This window comes from Euphorbia lathyris, chromosome 4, assembly GCF_963576675.1.
Source record: "Euphorbia lathyris chromosome 4, ddEupLath1.1, whole genome shotgun sequence".
NCBI classification, from domain to species: domain Eukaryota; kingdom Viridiplantae; phylum Streptophyta; class Magnoliopsida; order Malpighiales; family Euphorbiaceae; genus Euphorbia; species Euphorbia lathyris.
The window spans coordinates 69,010,613-69,029,835 of NC_088913.1; the positions used below are offsets into that span (position 1 = coordinate 69,010,613).

Below are 19,223 nucleotides of genomic sequence, written 5' to 3' on the forward strand. Positions count from 1 at the left end.
GATCACCTCTTTTGCATCGGCCCTTTGTAAGGGGCCGATGAAAATGATGTATATTTTCATGCAAATGTTACAATCATTTGCATCGGCCCCAACGGCCGATGCAAATGATTCTTTATTTGCATCGGCCATATTTAAGGGCCGATGCAAATAATGAATTTATTTGCACGAATAAATTTATTTATTTTTCCATAATTTAATTTCAATATCCCGCATTTCAGTATTCTGTAACAAATTAAAAAAAAAATTGGATTGAATGGAGCTCAGAAATACATTATATTACTAAGAAACAAATCCCAAATTTTAATAACCATAAGAAAAATTTGTAAATGAGTAATTAGTTAATTACCTTGCCTACATGAACATGAAAGAGATGTCCACATATTATTTTTTTGGTTGTAGTCATCTCTTCACGACAGATAATGCAGGTAGCATCACTTCTGCATAATCAGAAGAAATAATTAACGATGTTGATCCAAATAAAGGTTTACTGAAATAGAGTTTAAAAATAATAATAAAAAAGTGCAGCATTAAGCTCTTCAGGTGTAGCTTCTCGAAACCAATCATTCAGTCTTTAGAATAGCTAGGGTAGAATATGTTCTTCCCAAATGATTATGGTTCTTTAGGCAGACGGAGGTGGAAAACGCAGTAGGGAAGGCAGCTGAGTTTCGATACTGTGAGAAGGAGACGATAGAAATGGGGAGGCGGCTACAAATAAGAAAGTTAACCCTAAAATCCAAATTTATGTTTAACTTTTTATATTTATAAATTGATCCAATTAATTACAACATACCTCCTTCATGTTTTATTAATTTTCAAATCTATACTAACACTATTTGCGTCGGTCTCTTATAAAAGGACCGATGGAAATAATTCAATTGATATTTGCATCGGTCCGTTTAAAAGGGCTGATGCAATTACTACAGGTATTTGCATCGGTCCCTGTTAAGGGGCCGATGCAAATAATTCAATTAATATTTGCATTGGCCCTCTTGAAAGGGCCGATGCAAATACTAAATATCATGACATTTGCGTCGGTCCTAAATAAAGAGCCGATGCAAATGACTCTTTTACATCGTACTTTATAAGAGCCGATGCAAATGGTCATTTTTCCACTAGTGATGGAACTATTTATCTAATGATTGAAGCCTAATATTTGAACATGTATCAAAGAAGGGAAATGCTCTAATGTCAATGTTTTAGTTATTGTTGTGTTTTTTTCATGTTTAGTTAAAGTCTAAATGTGGGGAAGTATGATATGAACTTTATAAATTCATATTCGTATGGTTATTATAAGTTTAAATGTAATGATATATTGTAAATATTAGTATTTTGTCACTATTTTTGTGTGTTTTTATTGTTTAGGTTTTTAGAAAGTTATTGCCCCAAATCATGGTGTTATGCATGAAAGAAGTGAAGATTTTAAGCTTCTTGCAGTGTTTGCTATAATTATGTGTCGTGAACTCTGCCTATATCACGATTGTGCCCTATTGCTAAGCCAGTTTTGTAGTCCTATGTTATGACCACTACGTAGAGAGCGGTTGCAAATCACCCAATTTTGCTAAAAATTTGTGTTACGAAAAGGTTTCATCCAAGAGTCATGTACTTCTAGAGGGGTTTCTTGAAGAGTTGCAACCTTATGGAAAGGTGCATGAAATCTATAAAAAGGATGGACTAGCTCAAGTTAAAGGTCACAAATGATTACATTAAAAGATTAAAAGCAAGATCAAATTCATCCTTTGAAGTGGAGTTTGAAGATAGAGATCGATAAGGAAAACTACAAACATGTAAAAGATTGAGAGATCATCATTCTCTTTTCTACATCTTCTTTTCTTCTTGAAATATTACATACATGCATTGTTATATGAGTAAATTACACCAATAGTACCTGAACTTTACCATAATTCACACTTTGGTACCTAGATTACATTTTGTCTCAAAAATATACCCGAAGTAATGATGACCGGACAATTAAGTATATTTTACCGGTTAATGGCTGGTCAATGCGATTTTGACGAGTAAATTACACTGATGGTACCTGAACTTTACCCTAATTCACACTTTGGTACCTAGATTTCATTTTATCCAAAAAATACACTTCAAGTAAAGATGACTCAATATTTTAGTATATTTGACCGATCAGTGATTGATCAACCCGAGTTTGACCATTTTAAATTACAAATTGAGACCAATCATACACTCAATTAACATAAAATTATAATACTGTCATTTAGCTCATAAATGACAATATTATAATTTTATGTTAATTGAGTGTACGGTGAGTCCCAATGTTTAGTTCATGTTACCCGGTCACTAACCGATCAAATGAACTAAACCTTTCAGTCACCTTTACTTGTGTTATGTTTTTAGGATACAATAAAATCCAGGTATCGAAGTGTGAATTATGATAAAGTTCGGGTACCATTAATGTAATTAACTCATGAAACTCGCGTTGACCGGTAATAGCCGGTAAAAATATACTAAATTGTCCGGTCATCATTACTTCAGGTATATTTTTGGGACAAAATGTAATCTAGGTACCAAAGTGTAAACTATGTAAAGTTCAGGTACCATTGGTGTAGTTTACTCATTGTTATATTTATAACTAGTATTATTCCCGCGCGTTGCGTGGGTCGATTAGATTTTTGTACAAAAATTTAATATTTTAATATTTTTTTTAGTTATATATCATTTGTATATAATGATAATAATTTTTTTGTTTTAAAATAATTTAAATTTACAAAATAGAAAGATTATTTAAAAAAATAACTTTGTATAATTTTTTGCTCTTAAAAAAAAGTTAACAACAAATTTAATATATATGCATCGTAATTGTATTGAAAATAATATTTTTCATTAATTAGGTTATAAAATAAAGTAATAAGCAGTTAATATTTTATTTTATTAGAAAAAAAACGGAGCATAATGATTCAAACAACATTTTTCTTCATACAACATTTCGCTTCGTAAACTTTAAAATAATAATAACAAAATATGAGATTAATTAAGAAATATATTAGAATACAATGAAAAACCAAAAATTTAATTAAACTACAACTAAAATTCAACATTATATCTACGATACAAAGAATTACAATCTATATTGAAATGGAAGCAACATTCATTTATTATGCTATAAACTATTACAATCAATATTTTTCTAATGTTTTACATGATAAGACTTTATCAATTTAATATGTTACATATATACATTTAGCCTTTGCAATAAAAAACTTCAATTACATACAAAAAAAATTCATAAGAATTATATACAAATTCATCTTGATGATAATCATTTTTCTTGATGAAATTTTATGATCACCAAAGTATGCGAATTCAATTATTCATTAGGTTACAATAATCTGATATCTCCAATTGAATCAGCTTAAGGTGATGCATTTTCCTATTTTCATCTCATAATACCCCATCAAGATATTCAATCAATTTGTTCTTCATTCTTCCATTGCATGCTATATCAGTTACACTCGCAGATATCATTTCTTTGACTTTATTAATATTTTATAATAATTATATATTCTTGAATTTTCGAAAGGAAGAACATGAAACAAACAAAAATGAATAGAAAACAAAAATAAAGGGACAAAAAAGAAAATTACGAGAAAATTATTTTTTTATTTCTAAAATAAGAGAAAATGTCAAGATATACATATAAAGAGGAAAGTGCAAATGTTTTTTGTCCATGAATTAAAATTTTTATTTTTTCTTAATGAAGTATTAAGTTCATAAATTAATTTTAGTTAAATAAAATTAAATCACAATTCTAACCAACAGTATAAAAAAACGTTTATAATTAATATGTGAAACTAATTCTACTTTAGTTAGAGCGATTATGCTCAACATTTTTAGAAATTGAAAAGATTCAAATAATAATAGTTTTAATTTCCAACAACTTGTCCTATGATCATATTTCATTTCCATCTGTTAAAACTCTTGAAATAAAACCACAGTATAATGGTCAATAACTATATAGGTATATGTTACAAAAGCGATTGTTCCAATATCTCATAATTAATGTACATTTTCGGATTTTGAACATCAAAATTTATTTTTAGTTACCTTCATTTGAGTTCATATCTAGCACAATCTAAATTCTTCAAGAATAATTGTACACTTACAATCTCTCTGTTTAGAGGAATATGCAAAAAAAACTTAATTTCTTGTTGATGATGATAATAATAATAATACAGTAAAACCTCTATAAATTAATAATTTTGGGACTATGAAATTTTATTAATTTATAGAGATATTAATTTATCGAGTATTAATTTATTAAACTGGCCTAAGTTAGGACCAGAAGAAATTATTATTTTAAAGAGGTTATTAATTTATCGAGTATTAATTTATGAAGGTTTTACTGTAATGTAGAAGATTAAAAATGAGAAATAAACTTAGAATGGTAATAATGATATAATATAATTTATATTTGAAATAAACTTCATTGTAATTATAATATTTCAATACCTCTTTAATTATTTTCTTTAATATGTCTCCAACTTCAATGAACCACTATTGTGTGAAACTTTATATCTATTCGTACGAAAATGCATAAAAATAAAAAAATACGATCCCTATCAGTTGATAAACCAAATTTAAAAAAATTTGTGCACTTCACCAGGTTATGAATTTCAAAAATTAATCTAACTTCAATTAAACCTAACAGTTGAGTTCATATTAAGCCGGAAATCTAAATTTTAGTTAGAGTTGACAATCGAAACGACTACACCTAGCAACATAACTAAAAAAGAATGCAAATATACAAAATCTTTATTTTAGTCATTTTGAAAAAAAGACAAATAAAAAAACATAGACAAGATAGCGAGAGATATGGAACCTGGGTAACGGCAGAAAAGAAATTTCATCTCTCAAGAATGGAACTATAACAGCTATTGTTTTATAAAAATAAAGCAACACTATTGAAAACAAAATAACTACTACATATGAAAAAAATAGAATAATTACCTTCAGAAATATAAAGATTTCCTGTAATTTTTGACACGTTTGCGTTTCCTGATTTTAGTTGTCCACATATCTTCTATTTCTATCGGATTTCTTCAACTGGAAATATCAAAATTTGAATTCTCCAAAAATTCTTGAAAAAAATGCTACCAAATAATTTATCAATTGAAACCGCTTCTAAATAGATTTGAATCTTTTAATGAAGTAAGAACAAAATTATAAGACTATATTATTTAAAGTAAGAATAAAATTATAAAACTATATTATAAGAGTATGAAAAACAAAACTAATACATTAAACAAAACTAATATATCATCAAAATTAAAAGTTGATGATGACTTATCTATCATGCTTTATATATATGTTTATTTGTGACGTTTAAATTTTTTACTATATTGACAACTTGTTATCGTCGTAATTTATAGCATTTTTAGTATTTAATGACTAGTTATTTTGTACCATTTTAATAAATTTTAATAATGGTTTTTGTATATTTTCTTCATTTTATGTATCTAAGCCAATTTGTGTGTTTTCTAGGCACTTTCGCAAGGTTTTCGGCACAAATAACCAAGTCGGGGCTTAAGGCGGCAACTCGGGAGTAAAAGGGACCAGAAAAAAGGAGTTTTAGTGACAGATTTGACACATTTTCGTATTTTCAACTTATCTCCCTCATACGGAGTCGGATTGAGGCGATTCAAAATGCGTTGGAAAGCTGAGAGAAAGATGAACAAATGTCTAATAATAATCATCTCCAAATTCGAAGTTCATCAGGCCCAGAAAATTGTCCAAATTTGATAAATATGTTGAAGCCTAAGATTATGTTGAAGCCTAAGATTCCTTTCACAATTCAACTCCTAAATTATTAAAATCTTCCCCCATGCTCTCTTAAATGCTAAATTCAGATGATAAGGAGTGGGAGGCCATAAGTATGACTTGGTCTTTGGAATTTTGTGTGCCATTTTACTATAACAGGAGGCCTTGGGTGCCATTTGAAGACACACCAAGCTTAGGCTTAACTTCTCCCTCTATAATGTTACTTTGCTGATTTTTCTCTTCAAAAATCAGTTGTTTGTGTTGTTATAATTGTTGTTATTGTGCTCAAGTTATTGTTTGTGCAAGAGTTCATTCAATAAAAGTAAGTTTTATGTTATCGAAGAAGTTCATTCGACAATCGTCATTACGGTTTCTTCTAAACTTTAATCTCTTTTATTACTATGAACTCCATTATCTATCTTTCTAAGGTGTGTTTTAATCTAATCATGGGCTAAAACCTCCTTAACTAAGGCTAAAAGCGGATCTTAACCTTAATTATGTGGTAATTATGTTTAACCTATTTAAGTTATCTTTATCCTTTTTAAGAACTAACTAATGATTCTTAATGCTTGTAAGAGATGGGCCAACTCTCTACTTGAATATAATTAATCGTTCATATTGACCGCAATTAGATTGATTAATCGAAATTCATAAGTTGGACCTAATGACCATTTAGTGTGGCTTATTGGTTTTCCAAGGTTTTTCATGAATCTTATTACAAATCTTAGACTTATTACTTGAGCCAGACCAAGGGAAAGTAATAAATTGAAGGTTTGGAAATAAGAAAACTTAATGCTTCTTTGGATTAATTACTTGAGCCGGACCAAGGGAAAGTAATTAATCGAAAGTTTAGAACTAAATACTCGAGCGGTTTTTCTTGAATCTTAAGTAATCACTTTAGCCGGACCAAGGTAAAGTAGGTTAAAAAGGTTTAGATTTAATCTTGTTACAAATCTTAGATTTATTACTTGAGCCGGACCAAGGGAAAGTAATAAATCGAAGGTTTGGAACTAAGAAAACTTAATGCTTCTCTTGATTAATTGCTTGAGCCGGACCAAGGGAAAGTAATTAGTCGAGAGTCTAGAACCGATCTCGAGAACTATTAGTTAATAAGAAAAATCGCCATTTTAAAAAGGATAAAACAACTTAAAAAGGGGTTAAGTGTTATTACCAAGCAAAGATGTTAAGTGAAGCTAGAAGCCTTAGTTTCTTTTATTATAAGTAATCTCTCACTTAATTTGTGTAATTTTTATTTCATTTCTTGCTTAAGTCTTAACTTGGTTGTCTAACAAACTCTACATTTCGGTTGTTTAAATAATAGATAGTAAGCAAAGAGATTAGTACTTATAATCACCATCCTCGTGGGAACGATACTCTACTTCCACTTTATTACTTCATACACGACTAAGGTACACTTGCCTTCACATGCACGTATACGTAAAACGCGCATCAAGTTTTTGGCACCGTTGCCGGGGATAGTAGAATTATAATATTAATCTAGTCGAGCTTCTATTAATTTAGACGTTTTATTTTCCTTTTTTTTGTTGTTTTATGAACACAAGAAGTTTAAGTTGGCCTTTATTATTGCCCGATCCTGAAATTGAGCGTACTTTCCACAGGAACTTGGCTAATCGAAGAGCAAACATGGCGCAAGAGGAATGTTCCATCATGGATGTACTCACTCCAAACCGTTTGGACATGAATTCAAGTATCGTGGAACCTACCATTGGAGCAAACAACTTCGAGATCAAGCCGGCAATGATCCAACGTATACAAAACTCCGGTCAATTTGGCGGAGATCCGAGAGAAGATCCAAACTCCCATTTAAATAAATTTGTTAAACATTGTTCTATGCTTAAGCAAAATGGGGTACCACCAGAAGCTATTAAACTAAAATTGTTTTCTTTTTCTTTAATGGATGATGCAGCTGACTGGTTGGATTCTCTCGAGGCCGGATCCATTGGGACATGGGATGAGTTAGTTAAGAAATTCTTAGCTAAGTACTTCCCTCCATCTAAAACGGAGAAGTACAAAAACGAGATAAGTTCTTTTCGCCAAACCGAGAGAGAGACATTATATGATGCGTGGGAGCGATTCCGTCGACTATTGAAGAAATTCCCACATCATGGATTTGAGAAGTGGCAACATGTTAGTATTTTCTATAATGGTTTATCTTCCGCTAACTGTGCCACAATTGATTCCGCCGCAGGTGGAAACATCTTTAAGAAGACCCAAACGGAGGCTTATGATTTAATCCAAGAATTGGCGGAAAGGTGCTCTCATTGGCAAGTGGAAAAAAACCTCGAAACAAGAGCGGGAACATATTTGGTTGATTCGTCATCGAGATCCGGCATTGATGAGTTAAATAAAAAATTAGATCTATTAATGGCTAATTTGAACCAAAATAATTTGTGTGATTTATGTGGTTTAAGTGGACATAAGAGTGAGGATTGTCAAGCGGCAAACCCATTTCTTGGGGATACCGCTAGTGCAAACTTTATGGAAAATTTTAAGCAATCTAATCCTTATTCCAACACATACAATAATGGTTGGAGAAATCACCCTAATTTCTCATGGACTAATAATCAAAATGTGCAAAATCCGCAAAGACCTCCACCCGGATTTAATCCTAATGAAAAAAGAAATGTTGGTGATGAAGCTTCGGCTATTGTAACAATTCTTGCAAAAATGGAATCTCGTCTTACAGGTATGGAGGAGTGGAAGAGAAATCAAGAGACGTTTACAAAAGGGCTTGAAACGAGCATAAGCCAATTAGCAAAAGCCATGTCCGAACGTCCTATGGGATCCCTTCCAAGCAACACGGAAACAAACCCAAGGGAGCATGTGAAAGCCATCACATTGAGAAACAACAAAGAGTTACAATCGGCTCCGAGCAAACAGGTAAAAGATACCACGGACGAGGTAAGTACTTCTCAACCTCAAGATTCATCTCCTCCTAAGCTTTTTGCGGATCCACTTGTTCAACCTTACAAAACAAAAATTCCATTTCCCCAAAGGTTGAACAAAGAGAAACAAGAAAAGCAATTCTCCAAATTTCTCGACATTTTCAAGAAATTACATATAAATATTCCGTTCGCGGAAGCCTTGGAAAATATGCCCATGTATGCTAAATTTTTAAAAGATATACTTTCCAAAAAGAGAAAATTGGAGGATAATGAAACAGTGAAATTAACGGAAGGATGTTCGGCTATCCTACTCAATAAATTACCACCCAAATTGAAGGACTCGGGAAGTTTCTCTATCCCGTGTACTATCGGTGGTATGTATTTCGAAAGAGCACTATGTGATCTTGGAGCAAGCATAAATCTCATGCCATTAAGTATCTTTCGAATATTGGGTTTACGAGAGCCGAAGCCCACTAAGGTTTCCTTACAATTAGCCGACCGTTCTCTAGCATACCCCAAAGGGTTTGTAGAAGACGTGTTGGTTAAAGTGGATAAATTCATCTTTCCGGCTGATTTTATTGTTCTTGATATGGAGGAGGATGATCGAGTCCCGATAATTTTGGGTCGTCCTTTTCTAGCAACCGGGAGAACACTTATAGATGTGCAACAAGGGAAATTAATTTTCCGGTTACAAGATGAGGAAGTGATTTTTAATGTTTTCAATTCTTTAAAGTATCCTTCCGACAATATTGACCATTGTAACTTTCTTGATATAACAGACGAAGTTGTTAAAGATGTTTTTCAGAATGACATGTGTGAAGACCCATTGGAAAAAGTAATGTTAAATGGTCTCGGGTTAAATCAAGAGGAGGTCGTGATAGATCGAGAAATTGCCAACTTGACTTATGACCCCGAGGATTGCATGTGGATCCGTGACCAGTATGAGAAAATCGTTCGAGGGGACAAACCGAGGCCCAAATCATCATTGGAAGCGCCACCCGAATTAGACCTTAAACCCTTACCATCTCATTTGAAATATGCATTTTTAAGTAAAAACTCAAACTTACCTATTGTAATTTCTTCTTCTTTGACAGGTGAAATGGAAGAAAAATTGATTAATGTGCTCAAAGATCACAAGAAAGCTTTCAGATGGACATTGGCGGACATCAAAGGAATAAGTCCTTCTATTTGCACACATAAAATTTTCATGGAAGAACAAGTTAAACCGACGGCCCAACCTCAAAGACGCCTAAACCCAAGCATGAAGGAAGTGGTGAAAACTGAAATTCTAAAACTCCTTGATGCAGGTATCATCTATCCAATCTCGGATAGTAGTTGGGTAAGTCCGGTACAAGTTGTACCTAAAAAGGGAGGTATAACTGTTCAAGCTAATGAAAAAAATGAACTAATTCCGGTAAGAAAGGTAACCGGGTGGCGCATGTTTATTGATTACCGAAAATTGAATGATGCCACTCGGAAAGACCATTTTCCTTTACCTTTCATCGATCAAATGCTTAAAAGATTGTCGAGACATGCTTATATGTGTAATTTAGATGGCTATTCCGGATACATGCAAATTCCGGTTGCTCCAAGCGATCAAGAGAAAACAACTTTTACATGCCCATATGGAACTTTTGCCTATCGTAGAATGCCTTTCGGATTATGTAATGCCATGGCTACCTTTCAAAGGTGCATGATGGCATTTTTGATGACATGATTGAAAACTTCATGGAGGTTTTCATGGACGATTTTTCCGTGTTTGGAAAAACATTTGATAGTTGCTTGCATAATTTGGAACTAGTGCTTAAAAGATGTGAAGATACTAATTTGATTCTAAATTGGGAAAAATGTCATTTTATGGTTAATGAATCGATTGTTCTAGGCCATAAAGTATCATGTCAAGGCATAAAAGTAGATCCGGCAAAGGTGGAGGTGATTGCAAAATTGCCACCGCCTAATTCTGTTAAGGCTATCCGAAGCTTTCTAGGACATGTAGGATTCTATAGGCGTTTCATAAAAGATTTCTCAAAAATTTCAAAGCCATTGACCTAACTGTTGATGAAAGATGTTGAGTTTAACTTTTCTAAGGAATGTTTATCCGCTTTTGAACTATTGAAACAAAAGTTAATTGATGCGCCAATAATGATTAGTCCCGATTGGAGTTTACCTTTTGAGCTAATGTGTGACGCTAGTGATTTGGCAGTTGGAGCATATTTGTAACAACGGAAAGATAAGAATTTTCAACCGATATACTTTTCTAGTAGGACGTTGAATGAAGCACAACAAAATTATACAACAACCGAAAAGGAGCTACTAGCAATTGTTTTCGCTTTTGATAAATTCCGTTCTTATCTTGTGCTCTCTAAAGTTATTGTTTACACTGATCATTCCGCACTAAAATATCTCTTATCTAAACAGGATGCAAAACCAAGATTGATCAGATGGGTTCTCCTACTCCATGAATTTGATTTGGAGATACGAGACACGAAAGGGGTAGCTAATGTGGTTGCCGATCACCTTTCACGATTGGAGTCTGAACCACATACAACCGACGTGCAAAGAGAGATCAAGGAGTTCTTTCCAGATGAATCACTGTTTAGCGTATCAACATTACCATGGTTCGCCGACTTCGCAAACTTTCAAGCAGGTAATATACTTCCTCACGGGCTCACATACCAACAAAGACGTAAGTTCTTCGCCGATGCAAAACACTATCTATGGGATGAGCCTTTCCTTTTTAGGGTTTGTGGACACAATGTAATTCATAGGTGTATCCCAGAAGAAGAGGTAAGATCTATACTTGAGTTTTGTCACTCACGTGAACCCGGTGGCCACCACGATCCAAACCGTACGGCTGCCAAAGTCTTACAATGTGGGTTTTATTGGCCTACGATCTTTAAAGATGCATATGGGTTCGTAAAATCTTGCGATAAGTGCCAACGAACGGGTAACATATCACGTAGACACGAAATGCCCCTATCGAGTATGATGGTTTGTGAAATTTTTGATGTGTGGGGCATTGATTTTATGGGTCCTTTTCCCAATTCATTTGGTAACCAATTTGTGCTTGTTGCAGTTGATTACGTATCCAAATGGGTAGAGGCGATTGCTTCAGCTACTAATGATGCTCGGGTGGTTACGAAGTTCCTAAAGAAATACATCTTCACTAGATTCGGAACACCCCGAGCAATCATTAGTGATGGTGGCACGCACTTTTGCAACAAGCAATTTGACCAATTGTTGGTGAAATACGAAGTCACCCATCGGGAATTAAAGAGCATTTTAGAAAAAACGGTAAATTCATCCCGAAAGGATTGGTCGATTAAGTTAGACGATGCTTTGTGGGCCTATAGGACGGCTTTTAAAACCCCTATAGGTGCCTCACCGTATAGTCTAGTTTTCGGAAAAGCATATCATCTACCCGTAGAGTTAGAACACAAGTCGGTTTGGGGTCTAAAGTTTTTAAATTTTGATATGTGTTCTGCAGGAGAAAAACGTTTGATGCAGCTCAACAAACTCGATGAATTCCGCCTTTCGTCATACGAAAACGTGAAATTATATAAAGAACGGACAAAACGTTGGCATGACAAGCATATCATTCCACGAACATTCAAACCGGGGGATAAAGTTCTTCTATACAACTCTCGGTTACGACTTTTTCCCGGTAAGTTAAAGTCGAGATGGCACGGGCCATATGAAGTAACTGAAACATTCCCTTCGGGAGTGATCGCGTTTCAACGAGAAGGTGTGTCACCATTCAAAGTAAACGGACAACGAGTGAAACTATACGAGACGGGAGACACAAGCATGAACGATTTCGTCGTATACCTCAATGCCCCGACCACGAGCAACTAGCCACTCAATAAAGTCGAGCTAAACAACGTTAAATTTAGCGCTTGTCGGGAGGCAACCCGATATTCTTAACATCTTTATTTCAATTTTTACTTTTATTTTTTTTTCTTTCAAAAAAATATTGTTTTTATTTTTGACAAAAAAGAGAAAAAAAATAACATATATATATAATTTTCTAAAGTTTATTGTTAGTTATATATATTAGATTAAAAAAAAACATTATACAGCTCCATCTCGTCGAGATGGAGTCCATCTCGACGAGATGGTGCCGTCCAGAGAGTGGACACTCTCTGGATTGTCCATCTCAGCGAGTGGAAACTCTCTGGAATGTCCATCTCGCCCCCCCTCCCCCGCTTTAATTTTTTTTTAATTATAATATTTTTTTTTTCGTTTCTATTCCTTATCTTTTTCTTTGGCCGTTCTCATTTTCATTTTATTTCTTTCTTTTTCTTTTTTTCGTTTTATTTATTTCTTTCTTCTTTTTTATTCTTTTTCATTTCTTTCTTTTCTTTTTCTTTTTTTTAATCATTTTCTTCCTTATTTTGTAGCTCTCAAGTCCATCCCTCTCTCCATCTCCGGTAACTTTTCGGGCGACAACCTCCATTAAGCATTTAGTTTCTACCCACAATCAACTCCAGACACTATAATCCTCACAGTTGCCTTCGACATGGAGTCTTTCTATCCTTTACTTTCTACTTTAGTGTTAGTTTTTATTTCGCATTTCGGGACTAAATGCTACACTAATGGGGGATGGGAGTAAAGGATAGTACGTTACTTTTATTTTCATTAATTGTTATTTTCATACATTTATTTCAGTCATGTGGCGTACGTCTAATTTTAATGTTGTGTTATTTTGCACTTTATTTTTACTTTTGTGTTATTTTGCACCTTATTTTTACTACCTTTATTTTTCTTTTTACTTTCTTTATTTTGCTTTTAAATAAATGTTTTTGTTAAATAATTTTGAATAAAAACCCCACTCTAAAGTTTTTCTTTAATTGAACAAGAAAATCAAACAAAATTTTGTCTAGAATAAATGTTAAATTTTGATAGGATGAAATTTTATTTGAAAATCTTAAATCTTGTAAATGAATTTTGGACTATTTTGAATACGTAAAGTTTTTGATTTCACTCAGTATTTAACAAATCGACATTTACATTTTGAGGAATAAAATTAAGTCAATTGGCACACATTACCTTTTTCAAAGTGAGTTTTTGAGCCTAATTTAAAAAGCATTCACTAATGCTTCAATTTTTCTCCCGAGTGTTCCATAATTACACGAAACTTGAGAATTTGCATCAAATACCGGTCAAAACCTCACGCGTCTAGCTCAAAACACGACATGATTAAGGCCTTCCTTATTTTACCCCCACGTTTCAAACTCGAAATACTAGCCCACCTTAAACATATTCTCCGTCGTTCACCCCTTTGAGCCTAGACATTCCATTCGTTTCACCACGTTACAAGCCGCATTCCCTTCATAAATACCATTTTTGTTCCCCCTAAATTTACGGGTAATTAGTAAACAATATGCTTCAGATGGTGATTCACAATAAATACGAAATTCAGACAAACACTTCTACCGATAAATAACGGTTATACCTCTCTATTTTCGTATATTTCATACTTTCTATATATATATATATATATATATATATATACACATATAAATACAATTCATATTGATATCTATATATATATATATAAAGTCAAAAATAAAAATCTATATATATAAATAAAAAATAAAAATAAAAATATATAGTATCATATAAAAGAAGAATTTCCGTTACAAAAATTCTGAATTTCCGAAAGACAAAATTTTTTTTTTGTGAATCTATCAAATAATTGCCCGTGAATTTACCTACCCACAAAATCTCCTCTTCTCCATACCTTTACCTTCAACCAACGTTACAACCCGTTAAAGACCTTTTGATCGTGTTTATAGTCAGTCGTGTTTGGTAAAGATTTGGATGACCATGCAAATTTTTAATAGTTAGTGTTTATATCGGATTTGAGCGAAAATTTAATGCCCTAAACACTTGAGCGTAAGAGTGACTTCCATGCGAGGTGTTTAAATTTGTTCAATTTTATTCAACATAATGAAAAATGTCGGTTTGGAAAATAAGAGTGTAAAAACAAATCATTTTATCCAAAGAAATAGTCCGAGATTTGAATATAGAATTTTTGCTCATTTTCGATTAAAATAATTCATGTCTTTACGTTAACTTATTCGACGATAAATTTTGTTTTCAGCTTTTCTTTGCTTGAGGACAAGCAAAGCTTAAGTTTGGGGGTGTTGTTATCGTCGTAATTTATAGCATTTTTAGTATTTAATTACTAGTTATTTTGTACCATTTTAATAAATTTTAATAATGGTTTTCGTATATTTTCTTCATTTTATGTATCTAAGCCAATTTGTGTGTTTTCTAGGCACTTTCGCAAGGTTTTCGGCACAAATAACCAAGTCGGGGCTTAAGGCGGCAACTCGGGAGTAAAAGGGACCAGAAAAAAGGAGTTTTAGTGACACCCAGCGTGCACTTCGTCACGGATAGGTGCTGTAAAATAAAGTCCAATTATTCACACTAGGACAGATTTGACACATTTTCGTATTTTCAACTTATCTCCCTCATACGGACTCGGATTGAGGCGATTCAAAATGCGTTGGAAAGCTGAGAGAAAGATGAACAAATGTCTAATAATAATCATCTCCAAATTCGAAGTTCATCAGGCCCATAAAATTGTCCAAAGTTGATAAATATGTTGAAATCTAAGATTCCCTTCACAATTCAACTCCTAAATTATTAAAATCTTCCCCCATGCTCTCTTAAATGCTAAATTCAGATGATAAGGAGTGGAAGGCCATAAGGATGACTTGGTCTTTGGAATTTTGTGTGCCATTTTACTATAAAAGGAGGCCTTGGGTGCCATTTGAAGACACACCAAGCTTAGGCTTAACTTATCCCTCTATAATGTTACTTTGCTGATTTTTCTCTTCAAAAATCAGTTGTTTGTGTTGTTATAATTGTTGTTATTGTGCTAAAGTTGTTGTTTGTGCAAGAGTTCATTCAATAAAAGTAAGTTTTATGTTATCAAAGAAGTTCATTCGACAATCGTCATTACGGTTTCTTCTAAACTTTAATCTCTTTTATTACTATGAACTCCATTATCTATCTTTTTAAGGTGTGTTTTAATCTAATCATGGGCTAAAACCTCCTTAACTAAGGCTAAAAGCGGATCTTAACCTTAATTATGTGGTAATTATGTTTAACCTATTTAAGTTATCTTTATCCTTTTTAAGAACTAACTTATGATTCTTAATGCTTGTAGGAGATGGGCCAACTCTCTACTTGAATATAATTAATCGTTCATATTGACCGCAATTAGATTGATTAATCGAAATTCATAAGTTGGACCTAATGACCATTTAGTGTGGCTTATTGGTTTTCCAAGGTTTTTCATGAATCTTATTACAAATCTTAGATTTATTACTTGAGCCGGACCAAGGGAAAGTAATAAATCGAAGGTTTGGAAATAAGAAAACTTAATGCTTCTTTGGATTAATTACTTGAGCCGGACCAAGGGAAAGTAATTAATCGAAGGGTTTAGGGTTTAGGGTTTAGGGTTTAGGGTTTAGGGTTTCGGGTTTAGGGTTTAGGGTTTAGGGTTTAGGGTTTAGGGTTTAGGGTTTAGGGTTTAGGGTTTAGGGTTTAGGGTTAAATACTCGAGCGGTTTTTCTTAAATCTTAAGTAATCACTTTAGACGGACTAAGGTAAAGTAGGTTAAAAAGGTTTAGATTTAATCTTGTTACAAATCTTAGATTTATTACTTGAGCCGGACCAAGGGAAAGTAATAAATCTAAGGTTTGGAAGTAAGAAAACTTAATGCTTCTCTTGATTAATTGCTTGAGCCGGACCAAGGGAAAGTAATTAGTCGAGAGTCTAGAACCGATCTCGAGAACTATTAGTTAATAAGAAAAATCGCAATCTTAAAAAGGATAAAACAACTTAAAAAAGGGTTAAGTGTTATTACCAAGCAAAGAGGTTAAGTGAAGCTAGAAGCCTTAGTTTCTTTTATTATAAGTAATCTCTCACTTAATTTGTGTAATTTTTATTTCATTTCTTGCTTAAGTCTTAACTTGGTTGTCCAACAAACTCTACATTTCAGTTGTTTAAATAATAGATAGTAAGCAAAGAGATTAGTACTTATAATCACCATCCTCGTGGGAACGATACTCTACTTTCACTTTATTACTTCATACACGACTAAGGTACACTTGCCTTCACATGCACGTATACGTAAAACACCCAGCGTGCACTTCGTCACGGATAGGTGCTGTTGGAAAGCTGAGAGAAAGATCAACACCCAGCATGCACGTATACGTAAAACACCCAGCGTGCACTTCGTCTCGGATTGAGGCGATTCAAAATGCGTTGGAAAGCTGAGAGAAAGATCAACAAATGTCTAATAATAATCATCTCCAAATTCGAAGTTCATCAGGCCCAGAAAATTGTCCAAAGTTGATAAATATGTTGAAGCCTAAGATTCCTTTCACAATTCAACTCCTAAATTATTAAAATCTTCCCCCATGCTCTCTTAAATGCTAAATTCAGATGATAAGGAGTGGGAGGCCATAAGTATGACTTGGTCTTTGGAATTTTGTGTGTCATTTTACTATAAAAGGAGGCCTTGGGTGCCATTTGAAGACACACCAAGCTTAGGCTTAACTTCTCCCTCTATAATGTTACTTTGCTGATTTTTCTCTTCAAAAATCAGTTGTTTGTGTTGTTATAATTGTTGTTATTGTGCTCAAGTTGTTGTTTGTGTAAGAGTTCATTCAATAAAAGTAAGTTTTATGTTATCGAAGAAGTTCATTCGACAATCGTCATTACGGTTTCTTCTAAACTTTAATCTCTTTTATTACTATGAACTCCATTATCTATCTTTCTAAGGTGTGTTTTAATCTAATCATGGGCTAAAACCTCCTTAACTAAGGCTAAAAGCGGATCTTAACCTTAATTATGTGGTAATTATGTTTAACCTATTTAAGTTATCTTTATCCTTTTTAAGAACTAACTTATTCTTAATGCTTGTAGGAGATGGGCCAACTCTCTACTTGAATATAATTAATCGTTCATATTGACCGCAATTAGATTGATTAATCGAAATTCATAAGTTGGACCTAATGACCATTTAGTGTGGCTTATTGGTTTTCCAAGGTTTTTCATGAATCTTATTACAAATCTTAGATTTATTACTTGAGCCGGACCAAGGGAAAGTAATAAATCGAAGGTTTGGAAATAAGAAAACTTAATGCTTCTTTGAATTAATTACTTGAGCCGGACCAAGGAAAAGTAATTAATCAAAAGTTTAGAACTAAATACTCGAGCGGTTTTTCTTGAATCTTAAGTAATCACTTTAGCCGGACCAAGGGAAAGTAGGTTAAAAAGGTTTAGATTTAATCTTGTTACAAATCTTAAATTTATTACTTGAGCCGGACCAAGGGAAAGTAATAAATCGAAGGTTTGGAACTAAGAAAACTTAATGCTTCTCTTGATTAATTGCTTGAGCCGGACCAAGGGAAAGTAATTAGTCGAGAGTCTAGAACCGATCTCGAGAACTATTAGTTAATAAGAAAAATCGCCATCTTAAAAAGGATAAAACAACTTAAAAAGGGGTTAAGTGTTATTACCAAGCAAAGAGGTTAAGTGAAGCTAGAAGCCTTAGTTTCTTTTATTATAAGTAATCTCTCACTTAATTTGTGTAATTTTTATTTCATTTCTTGCTTAAGTCTTAGCTTGGTTGTCCAACAAACTCTACATTTCGGTTGTTTAAATAATAGATAGTAAGCAAAGAGATTAGTACTTATAATCACCATCCTCGTGGGAACGATACTCTACTTTCACTTTATTACTTCATACACGACTAAGGTACACTTGCCTTCACATGCACGTATACGTAAAACGCGCATCACAACTCATCAAAAAGACCTCTAAAACATTCTCCTTATTTTTCTCTGCTTCCGCTATTATATATAGTATAAATAGATTATGAGTGATTTGTATTAAATGATTTCGAGTGTCTTAATTTGTTTAATAGAATTTGTTTTGCAAAGTTTAATAACAAACTTCCTTTTTTTTTAAACCCTCGTCTTGTCAACTACATATTCTTTCGGTTTTTTCTCTCTGAGAATTTTTTGAAATTCATAACCACCCAAATTCCTTTCTATCTTCTTCCTTTGTTTTGATTACAGATTTATTTTGTTGTTGTTTAACTGAGAAGGAAGAAGGGGGCTTGTCTTCCTTCTTCCTCACTCACCGTTTCTGTTCTTCTAGTTTTTTTTCTTTGTTTGATAAGTTTTTTTCGTTGGATTTCATATATTTTACTGAATCTCTTAATTCGTTTGATCAGTATCTGTTGTTCATCATCTTTTCGTTTGTAACCTTTTTTGGTTTAGTAACAGCGGAAATGGTAGATCTTATCCGTAGAACACTAGATCTACGGGATTGCAAAAGAAAGGATTCTGATTCGAAAATTCCGAATGGGTTAAATGAAGAAATCAGGACTACAGTTCCTTCTCTGCGAATTTGGAATGACATGCAATATATGTTCCATTTGTTGTCTGTGTTAGTGGTACCTTTAATGGTTTTTTTTACTCTTTGTAGTTTATTTCTTGCCCT

At 33.1% G+C, this 19,223-nt stretch overlaps 1 non-coding gene and 1 pseudogene across 1 annotated transcript; one reads left to right on the forward strand and one right to left on the reverse strand.

The window, feature by feature from the left end:
* LOC136227223 (uncharacterized) overlaps positions 1-19,223 on the forward strand; it is a 109,332-nt pseudogene that overhangs the window by 47,258 nt on the left and 42,851 nt on the right.
* LOC136228340 (small nucleolar RNA R71) lies at positions 7,814-7,919 on the reverse strand. The gene has a single exon (XR_010688665.1). It is a non-coding gene; the product is annotated as a small nucleolar RNA R71 (small nucleolar RNA).